This window comes from Canis lupus, chromosome 27 (genome assembly GCF_048164855.1).
Source record: "Canis lupus baileyi chromosome 27, mCanLup2.hap1, whole genome shotgun sequence".
NCBI classification, from domain to species: Eukaryota; Metazoa; Chordata; class Mammalia; order Carnivora; family Canidae; genus Canis; species Canis lupus.
The window spans coordinates 38,611,034-38,619,566 of NC_132864.1; positions in this window are offsets into that span (position 1 = coordinate 38,611,034).

The window sequence follows — 8,533 nt, forward strand, 5'->3', positions numbered from 1 at the left end:
AAATTTTAAGAGATCAGGGATCTTGTCTGTCTTGCTCGCTTCTGGGCCTAGCACAAGGTCTGGACCTGACCTGATGCTCAAATATTTGTTGAATGAATTGACTTTTGAAAAAAAAAAAAAAATCCTCAGGCTATTGGTGCCCGATTATTGGTAGCACCACCCCTAGAACTGGACAAACGAGAAAGCCTGTAAAGAAAGGGAGACGCCGGCTATAACAAACCTATACAGATCCCTTTGTCAGTGGAGTTTCATTTCGGCGCTTGCAGCCCTCAGGTTGAACATACACCTAATTCTAGGGTGATGGGTGATATCCAGCTTAGGGTAAGCTAAAGGGGAAATGTCAAGGGTTAGTGCCTTTTGTGACTCAGCATAAGCAGGTTTTCAATCCCCTCCACCCCAATATTGTCATGTATTATTCTCAGGTTGAAACTGACTGGACTCAAATTCTGCTCCCAGTTGACTAGCTGGGTGACCTTGGGCCATGGCTCATATATTAAACAAGCTAATAGTGCCTGACACGTATTAAACCTCATGTAAGAGATTTTTATTATTACTATTCAGCCTCTACTTGGGCTCCCACCTCCATAGCCTAAAAGTGTGCAGATCTCTCAATGGATCAGTGAGGGTCGGGAGAACTACCTTTTTATTACCAGATTTTACCATTTTATCATCAGCCACTCCTTGCCCAGCCTTCATCTGCCTTCTGCTCTTACTTTGACCTCTGGAGATCATCACTGATTTCCATTGACCCTATCGTTTTCCCTGATCTCCCTGGCTCTATGTGTCTATATAGAAAATCTCTGGAAAGAACCTTTTATTTTTATTTTTTTAAGATTTTATTTACTTATTTGAGAGAGAGAATATGTGCACAAGCAGGGGGGATAGGCAGAGGAAGAGGAAGAAGCAGACACCCCGCTGAGCTGGAAGCTCCATGTGGGGTCCATCCCAGGTCTCTGGCACAGATACTTAATGGACTGAACCACCCAGGTGACTCAAGAATCCTTATTTTTTATTTTTTATTTTTTCAAGCTTCTGGGTCGCTAACAATTTCTTCTACCTCTTCAAATACGCTTTCTTGGTCTTTTTTGATAGCACTTTTATCTCCAGCCTCTATATGTAGAAGCTCAGCCCTTAATCTCTCTATAGCTTCTCCTTTGGTAGGCTAATCATGAAGGCTTCAGGAGTCACCCACCTATCTGTTAGTGACTCTGAAACACTTATATTCTAGGAGTAGAACAAAATCTGACCACACCCTATGATTTCTATGCAAACACTGTGGTCACAGCCTAAATTCTTATTACATTCCATTGTGATTGCTTATAAGTTTCTTTCCCTTCCTACTCAGAGCTCCTTGGAGGGCTGCCTACTTTACTATTATCTTCTGTATTTCCAGTGCCTAACACAGTGCCCAGCACATAATATATGCTTAATAAATAGTGTTTGAATGTAGGTGGATAAGGATGAGAAGAAACCAGAGAAAAGCGAAGGTTGATTGGAGATCCTGTCACTATTTCCTGTTAATTAACATAATATATGTATTTAAAATAGATATTTGGCCCTAAGTCTACCCCCGTGTTCAAGACAAGCTTCCATTTGGATTAAATTGTGCCTTTCAGCTTCCCCTTTTCTGTCAATTGCGTCAGTGTTTTTCTAATTTGCAAACTCAAATCTGAGTCATCTTTTACTTAACTGAAGAACTCAATAATACCTAATTTATATAGTGCTTTCCAATTCACAAAAGTTCACATAATACATTGTTTTACTTATCCCAACCAAAGTCCCATGAAGTCCTTTTTTATAAATGATCCAGAAGCTCAGAGAGGTTAAGTGACTTGCTGACATAAAGTATTAAAAATTATGTTATTTGCAGGAGGCAGAGTGGCACTCAAGCCAGGTCTTCTGACTCGAAGTCCAAGAGTCACCTTAAGGTGTACCTGGGTGACCCAGTCAGTTAGGTGTCTGCCTTTGACTCAGGTCATGATCTCAGGGTCCTGGGAGCAAGTCCTCGAGTAGGCTGAGCAGGGGCGCCTACTTCTGCTGCTCCCCCTTGTTTGTGCTCTCTCTCTCTTTCTGTGTCAAATAAATAAATAAAATCTTTTTTTAAAAGTCTCACTTTATTGTCACACAACTGCCTATAATGTCATTTTCTTTGTTTTGCTGATGAGGAAACTGAGGTCTTCTAAAGTAAATTTTAGTAGCAGGAAAGAGTATCAATCTCAGAATACAGAAGAGTGGTTGGATTTGACCCCAGTTTGGATTTCAGACTCCACTATCATCCTACTGCCAAAGTACCATTATCCTTTCTTGAAAAATTTCAAGATTACAGATGGATCAAAATGGGGAATGGAATGTGTGGATAAAGGTGGAAAAAAGAATGCCCCTGTGTTGATAACTGTTAAACCTAGGTGACATGATGTATGTTTAAGTCAGGGTGGGGAGTGTTAATTATAGCATTCTACTTTTGTATGTTTAGAATTTTTCACAATAAATTTGTGAAAGTGCTTTTCTTTACTCTTCCTTGGCACAGCTGAGACAAGCTTTAAAAAAAATTTCCAAAGACTGTTTCTAGATGCTAAGATAGAACAAAATGGAAATGGAGAAACAACAAGGAAGCATTTAAGGGGGGGGGTTGTAACATAAAGATCTGTTAATTTTGCCTGAGCTTGCTCATTCCAGATGGCATTGCACTTATATTTTTCTTCTAAGAAAATTATATCCTAGACTCAAAGGACTGACCAGGCTTTTTAAGCACCTTGGGCAGATTCCTTACTTCCTAGTCCTGAGGCTGCCTATGTACAGAGAGCACAACCTTGGGACCTGCTGTTGACTTTTTCTCCCCATCTGGGTAGGTCCAGTCCTTCCAGTGATGGTTAAGGCCAAGTAGTCTTCCTGTGTTGCTGCCTTAGTGAGGTCATGACAACAAATGTCTGTCCCTTTCTCCTGCCCTTGATTCTTTTCCAGCAATAATTCTGCGTAGAAGAGACATGACCGGGGGATCCCTGGGTGGCTCAGCGGTTTGGCGCCTGCCTTTAGCCCAGGGCGCGATCCTGGAGTCCCGGGGTCGAGTCCCACGTTGGGCTCCCGGCGTGGAGCCTGCTTCTCCCTCTGCCTGTGTCTCTGCCTCTCTCTCTCTCTCTCTCTGTGTCTATCATAAATAAATAAGTAAATCTTTAAAAAAAAAAAAAAAAAGAAGAGACATGACCATGTAGGTGTGGATACTTCAATATATTTACTTCACTGATGTGATAAGGTCAGCAGTTCTCAGATGCTCTCTCCACAAGAATTGGATGAACTTTTGAGTTTGTACTTATGCATTTATTAACCTAATTTTTGGAGACCTTTTCCTCCTATGCAATAAATTATCTTATCAGTTGTTCTCAGCCACCATTCTCCCATATATTTCTAAGTTTATCTCCCTAAAACAAAAAAGGAGCCCTTTGATGATCTTTCCCCTCCTATTACTTTGCTAATACTAATAATGTTCATATCCCCATTATAATTTTCCACACCAAGCTATTTAAAATACCAACTTAATAATCACTTCTTTCACAAAGTGAGTTCTCTTTGAACTAGGCATGGCTGTCATATACAGAAGCTCTATTGGCCGCTATTGAAAGCATTGGCCTCTTATTCTAGTGATTTTTTTAAATTTAAATTTAATTTTTTGGGGCAGCCCGGGTGGCTCAGCGGTTTAGCACCTGCCTTCGGCCCAGGGCGTGATCCTGGAGTCCCTGGATCAAGTCCCACATCGGGCTCCCTGCATGGAGCCTGCTTCTCCCTCTGCCTGTGTCTCTGCCTCTCTCTTTCTGTGTCTCTCATGAGTAAGTAAATAAATAAAAATAATAATTTTTTTTAGTAATCTCTACACCCAACATGGAGCTTGAACTCATGACCCCAACCAAGATCAAAGTCACATGCTTTTCTGACTGAGCCAGTCAGATACGCCTATTCTAGTGTTTAAAGTTCTAGTATTCTAGTGGGGTCATATTTTCCTTGCCATGTTCTAATGTAGTTGTAATTGCTCTGTCATCTCTTATATAAATTTTTTAAAAATTTATTTATGATAGTCACACAGAGAGAGAGAGAGAGGCAGAGACACAGGCAGAGGGAGAAGCAGGCTCCATGCAGGGAGCCCAACGTGGGATTCAATCCCAGGTCTCCAGGATCGCACCCTGGGCCAAAGGCAGGCACCAAACCGCTGCTCCACCCAGGGATCCCTGTAATCTCTTATATAAAGTCTACTTTCTTGTCATTTGGTTACTTGTGGGCTAGATCACAAGTTTTCTTGTTTCCCTTGGATTTTAGAGCACTCTGGAAGGTCATTAGTAAAATTCTGAGCAGGATGATCCTTCCACTAGAGGACTTAGCTTAGCTCAAGGAAATCAGTGCTGTTCAACTCTACACCCAGGGGAGGGAGAGACACCAGATTTTTCTGCAAAGGGCCCCATAGTAAATATTTTAGGCTTTTCAGGCCAAGAGGAAAATCAACAGTGTTATATAGGTACTTGTGTAACAAGAAAAAAAAATTCCTACAATTTTTTTTAAAGATTGTATTTATTTATTCATGAGAGACAGAGAGAGAGAGAGAGAGAGAGAGAGAGGGGGGCAGAGACACAGGCAGAGGGAGAAGCAGACTCCACACAGGGAGCCCGATGTGGGTCTTGATCCTGGGACTCCAGGATCACGCCCTGGGCCAAAGTCAGGCGCTAAACCGCTGAACCACCCAGGGATCCCCCATAAATGTTTTAAATCAAATTCAAAATATAATATTGAGTATAATTTTTTATAATCCAGGTATGGTGATGAGAAGAATGGGATTCTTTGGGATGATATTTTGCTTAATTAGGTTCAAAGTTAGCGTTCTGTGTGATCACATATTGAGCTACTAATGTTGATCTGAAATGAGACTTTCCCTATTTCATCTTTGAAAATGTCTCCATCCAGATGGTACTGCCAATACTGCTATCAGTCCATGAGCATGATTTTAATTGAGCATATTTACTGTTGGAAGGCATGTATAGAATTCTGTTAGATTCTTCTCCTGACGTTTGCCTTTTAGCTTGTTGTTACATTGCAGATTAGTCATTTGCATTTGAAGGTTAGGTGGAAACTCCTCAATTGCACAATTAAATGGATTTTGAAATATGGAAGTTTCCATTGCACTTGACATCCAGGTCTGGAGATATTGCTTCTTGTTTTAATTTTTGACATTAGAAGAAGTGTATAATGAAACTGTTTTACATTATTTGTGATTCAAAACATTATTGTCAAAATGACTTTGCTACAGTATACATTTCACATATAAGCACTGTTTTGCTCTGTTATTTTAGGTTGAATTCACTGAGAAACACTATCAAGTCTGTAGCAAAAGCTAATTTCCAATTATTCAGTAATGACGATTTGGAATGGTTCAGTTCTGAAAAATCTCAATCTTGGCTCTGAGCTGAAAAAAAAAGCTGCAATAAAACTTAACCATTGCTATGCCATCAAAATGCTTTCTAGTAGAGCAAGTCAGGATATTCAGTTTCTATCTCTGATAAAACTTCATAGACCTGATGTTGGATAAATACAAGAGGAAACAAAGTTCACTGTTGATAATTTGAGTTCAATAACATATGATAGATTCAAATATTTTCTGCAAATTAGTTCCTGGTAATAATTTGAGTCCAATGAATAACGAAAAGCTCTAAAGGCCTTATCTTTTCTAGAGCTTTATAAATTTATCCAAGTTAGCTTTTTCCTGCTTCACAGTTTTATCTCCATCAATTAACACATCTTAGCAGATTCTACTTCAGGTTGTACCTAATTATTGTTTTCTTAATTTTTTGGAAAATATTCTTGCCTATTGTTCCATGCAGATTCCTCAAAGAAACCTATTTTTCAATGACTTCAGACTTGGTTGGCATTGACACCTCAAACAGCAGCAAGTCAACATCAGCAAGAGATGTTGGTAAACATCTCTCATCTCATTGATAATCATCAAGGAAAATCACTCGAAATCATTGGTTTTGGTTTTTTTGTTTGTTTGTTTGGGTTTTTTTGTTTGTTTGTTTGTTTTTGGTCAGGCACATCTTAACTATGTCCTTCTTTGGGCCAGAAGGACTTCAGTATTGCTATACCTGAATATAATCTAGATTTACAGATGACTTCACCTTTCCTTCTTGTAACCAACGTGTGTGTGTGTGTTCTTTTCTGGTATTGTCAGAATGACAAGAATGTGAATAATTGTCTCATTTTTTCCAAGTTTTTTTTTAAGTTTATTTAAATAATTTCTATACCCAATGTGGGGCTTCAACTCAAAACCTCAAGATCAAGAGTCATATGCTCTTTTGACTGAGCCAGTCAGGTGCCCCCACATTTTATGTTTTTGGTGTCACATTTTACATCTTTTTTAAAATTTATTTTTTTTTTTTTGAGGGGGAGTTGGCATGGGGGGTGAATCCTAAGAAGGCTCCTTTCTCAGTGTAGAGCCTGATTCAGGACTTCATTCTCACAACCCTGAGATAATGATGACCTGAGCTGAAATAAAGAGCCAGATGCTCAACCGATCCAGCCAACCCACATTTTACCTCTTTTTATCTTGTGTATCCCTTAAACAATTATTGTCATCATAGTAATTTTTACTACTTTCGTATTTAGCCTTCATACTAGCTTTATAAGTGATTGATACACTACTATATATATTTACTTTCGCAGTGAGATTTCTTCTTTTGTTTTCTTGTTACTAATTAGGGCAGTTCTTGTAAAGCCCTTTTAGTGGTGATGCTTGTGCTTTAGCATGTGCTTGTCAGGAAAACTCTTCATCTCCCTTTCGATTCTGAGTAATTATGCTGGGTATGGCATTGTTTGTTAGAAGTTCCTTTTTTCCCCCTTTCAGCACCTTGAATACATCATGCCAGTCCCATCTGGTCTGCAAAACTTCTGCTAAAAAACTATCTGCTGATAGTTTAATGGGGTTTTCCTCGTCCAAAACAAGTGGTTTTTTCCTCTTGCTGCTTTTTTTTTTTTTAAGATTTTTATTTATTCACGAGAGACACAGTGAGAAAGGCAGAGACATAGGCAGAGGGAGAAGCAGACTCCCTGTGGTGAACCTGATGCAGGATTCAATACCAGGACCCTAGGATCACGACCTGTGCCAAAAGCAGATGCTCAACCACTGAGCCACTCAGGCATCCCTCTCTTGCTGCTTTTAATATTTTTTTCTTGTCTTTAACTTTTGACATTTTAATTATAATGTGTCTTGGTGTGGGTCTTTTTCAGTTCATCATACTTGGAACTCTTTGGGCTTCCTGGATCTGGATGTCTATCTGGTTACTTTCCTGGGTTAGGGAGTTTTCAGCTGTTATTTCTTCAAAAAAATTTCTGCTCCTTTCTCTTCTTGACTCCTTCTGGGTGTCCTACAATACAAATGTTAGTACTTTGGATGTTATTCCATAACTCCTTTATGCTGTCTTTACTTTTTTCTTTTGAGTGAGTTCTGCTGCATTGTCTTCCCGTTGATTGATTCTTCTGCTTCATCTAGTCTGGTATTAAACCCTAGTATATTTCTTAGTTCAGTTATTGAATTCTATAGCTATTTGACTTCTATTTGGTACTTTCTTATATTTTCCATCTCTTTGTTGAAATTCTCACTGTGTTCATCCATTCTTCTCCCCAGTTTAGTGAGCACTTTATGACCTTTACTTTGAACTCTATCAGGCAAATTACTTTTATTTCATTAAGGTCCCCCCTGCCCCCCACAAGGTTTTCTTTCTTTCTTTCTTCCTTTCTTTCTTTCTTTCTTTCTTTCTTTCTTTCTTTCTTTCTTTCTTTCTTTCTTTCTTTTTTTCCTCTTCTTCTTCTTCTTCTTCTTCTTCTTCTTCTTCCTCCTCCTCCTCCTCCTCAGAAAGTGACATTTATTCAAAGAAAAAAAATGACAAGATGTCCATCTCTTGGCTCCCTTCCCTCCCCCCTCCTGTTCCTCTTCTGCCCCCTAGACAGAGGCCTGGGTCAGGCTAGGTAGCAGAACTGCCCCTCAGATGAGGTCAACAACATTGAAGGGCATCTCCTCAATGGAGGTGTTGTAGAAGGTCTCAATGTCTTGAAGAGTCCTCTTGTCTTCTTCTGTCACCACGTTAGTATCCACACCCTTATGACCGAATCATCCACCATGACCGATCTATGGATATAGTTTTCCCTGTCGGTGGGAAGGTCATAGTTGATGAGTATGAAGACTAAAGACACCTGTTGCACATTGATGACTCTGGCCTGGCTTAGGGGAGAGGATAGGTCAGCAGAAAGAGGAGGGGCCACAGTGTGTGTAGGCAGCCAAAGGGAGGCAAAGCAAACAGTGGCTTCATCCCCTGAAGCATGCCAGATATCTTGTTCTTTCATTTGGTGTATATTCCTCTGTTTCTTCATTTTGCTTGACTCTCTTTGTTTCTGTATAGTAGATGAAACAGCCACCTCTCCTAGTTGTGAAAGAATGACGTCACATAGGAAGTAGGTCTTGTCATTCAAATCTGTCCCAGCTCTTTGTCGTCTCCCAAAACTT